The sequence below is a fragment of the Alligator sinensis genome, unplaced genomic scaffold (assembly GCF_000455745.1).
Source record: "Alligator sinensis unplaced genomic scaffold, ASM45574v1 scaffold369_1, whole genome shotgun sequence".
NCBI lineage: Eukaryota > Metazoa > Chordata > Crocodylia > Alligatoridae > Alligator > Alligator sinensis.
In genome coordinates this window covers 86,337-88,854 of record NW_005843421.1, presented here as the reverse complement: position 1 = coordinate 88,854, position 2,518 = coordinate 86,337, and the positions used below count along the sequence as shown (strand labels likewise).

The window sequence follows — 2,518 nt, the reverse complement described above, 5'->3', positions numbered from 1 at the left end:
AGATCCCTGCTGGCAGCACCAAGCCTGAGCAAGGGACTCCTGTCAACAGCACTGTGGAGGAAGGTGAGTGAGGACAGCCTATAGGTTAAACAAGGATTTGTATGGGATGGTTTGGGCAGGAATGATCCTGCCTCAGGCAGGGGCCTGGGCTAGATGTGATCTCTGGAAGTCCCTTCCAGCCTAACTTCTCTATGATTTCATGATTCAATGAGCCATGGGTTGGGGGAGAAGCTTGGCCCTGTGATGGGAGGACACGGCTCTGAGTTCTGGCTCTGCCACTGACTTCCCTTGGGAGCTGAGGTCCTGTCACTTTCTCTACAGCACTGATTCCCAGCCAGGGTGCTGTGGCAGCCTGGGATGCCTTGAGGTTGTTTCAGGGGATGCCACACAATATTACCACTGGCAGGTGTGCAAACACGATTCACAAGATGAACCCAACAATTACAAATAGGAATCCATAGCGTAAAAAAAAAAATACTCTGCCCTTTTGTGGTCTTTTTGAGTTCTTTGCAATGGAATAAATGCTATATTATTTTTCCATAGTTAAAAAAAGGAGTGAAAACTAAAAGCTGGCATTTTCTTGAGTCTAAAGAAGGGTGCCTTGAGTCTAAAAAGTTTCAGAATCACTGCACTAGAGGGACTTGGAGAAGCGTGAGGCCCTGTGGGATTGTGATCCTGGCTGCTGGGGACAGAGGGGTGGGCACATGTATGGTGAGATCACCCTTGTATGGGTCCTTCCCCCACAAAGTCACAGGGGAAAATCCTTCCTCCTCCTTTCTCTGCAGAGCTGGTGCTAGAGGTGCGGCCTGTCTTCAAGGTGGGGAAAGTGGAGGATGATGGAAGGGGACCTGTGCTGGCCAATGCTGTCCACCTGGCCCTAAGCGGCATGGTGCTATGCTTTCTGGGGTTGATCGTGGGTGAGGTAAGTGGGTGGCCCCCTCCCCAGTAGAGAGGCCTGGGTGGGCAGGGGACAAAGATGGGGACATGGCTTGGTGCAGTAGACAGATGAGGGCTAATGGGTACTACTCCTGCTGGAGTTGGAAGCAGCTTGGTGTGTGTGTGTGCGCGCGCGCTGTCCCTGCTGGAATTGGATGCAGCTTGGAGTGTATGTGCAGCTATGTGTGTGTGTGTGTGTGTGTGTGTGACCTCCAGCTACCACTGGAAATGTACACAATTTAAGTGTGTATGCATATGTGTAAAAAGTGCTGCCCCACATTTGGAGCTGCACACACATACTGAAGGGTTCGCATGTGTGCCAGCATGTGTGTGTGCAAATGTGTGCTAGCAGATGTGCATATGTGCTGCCCTCTGCTGGAACAGCTCTGCCACACCACTGTTGTAGCCTCCAGACTTGTGGTCTGCTTATGCTGAGGCTGGGTGAACTTTGCTCCCTGATGGAGGACTAGGGCCACATGCTGTGTGTGTGCCCATGTTAATCCTTTGGCATGTGTGTGTAGTCATGCATGTCCGTCTCCACAGTTGACGGGCAGGCAGTTGCACAAGCCTCTCACCTAGCCATCCAGCCCCAAATGGAACCCTTCCTTTTGAATCTCCTAAACCAGGGGTTTTCAATCTTTTCTAAAGGGGTGAATAGGGGTTTCTGACAGCCGGTTGCACGTGTGGCTCCGTGGTCTGCTGACGGGCCTGGTGCCCAGCCAATTACATGCTGCCTGTCAGCAGCCAATGGAGGTGCACATGCAACCAGCTGTTGGAAAGCGGCACAGGGTGGTGCTGGTAGCCCGGGAGCAGGCACAGAAACACACTCACCCACCCCCGCCCCCACCATTGAAACCCTAGCAGTTTTTCAAAAAAGAGGTGGCCATGGTGCCTCCTTGCCATCAGCGACCCACCCTTAACCAGGAGAGTGACCTGAGGTGTGGAATGGGGAGGCACTATGATGTGCTGCGTTGGGACAGTGGTGCCAATAGCTGATAGTAAGGAGGTGCCGTGGCCACCCCTTTCCTGCAGAGTCACGAGGGTCTCAATGGTGTGTGTGTGTTTGTATGTGTGGGGGTAAGTGTATTTCTGTGCCCGCTCCCAGAAGCAGGGCTGAGGTGGGGGAGGAGTGAGAGCAGTGGTGCCCCTCTGCGGGCCACACAGGCATCACCTGGCTAAGATGTGGGGGATGTCGCACCTGGCAGCCATTGCCACCACCACCACCCTGCACTGCTTTCCAACGTCCGGTTGCATGTGCAGCTTCACGGACTGCTGACAGGCGGCGTGTGATTGGCCTGGCATGAGGCCTGTCAGCAGCCTGCAGAGACGCATGTGCAACTGGGTGCCAGAAAGCAGGGTTCAGGGGTGGCAGTGGTGGTGCAAGATGGTGGGTGGCAGTGGTGGCAGAGGGTGGTGGGTGGTTGGTGGCAGTGGCTGCTGTGTGTGACCACTCCCCCCACATCTGGCTGGCCAGGTGGTGTCTGTGCGGCCCACAGAGGGGCACCGCTGCCCTCGCCACCCCCACCAGCCCTGCTCCTGGGAGCAGGCACAGAAGACCACCTCCTCCCCTCCGCCATTCAGA

The 2,518-nt window shown here is 55.0% G+C and overlaps 1 pseudogene; it reads left to right on the top strand.

Annotated features, from left to right (window-relative positions):
• Nucleotides 1-2,518, top strand: part of LOC106723247 — a 7,531-nt pseudogene that overhangs the window by 2,824 nt on the left and 2,189 nt on the right.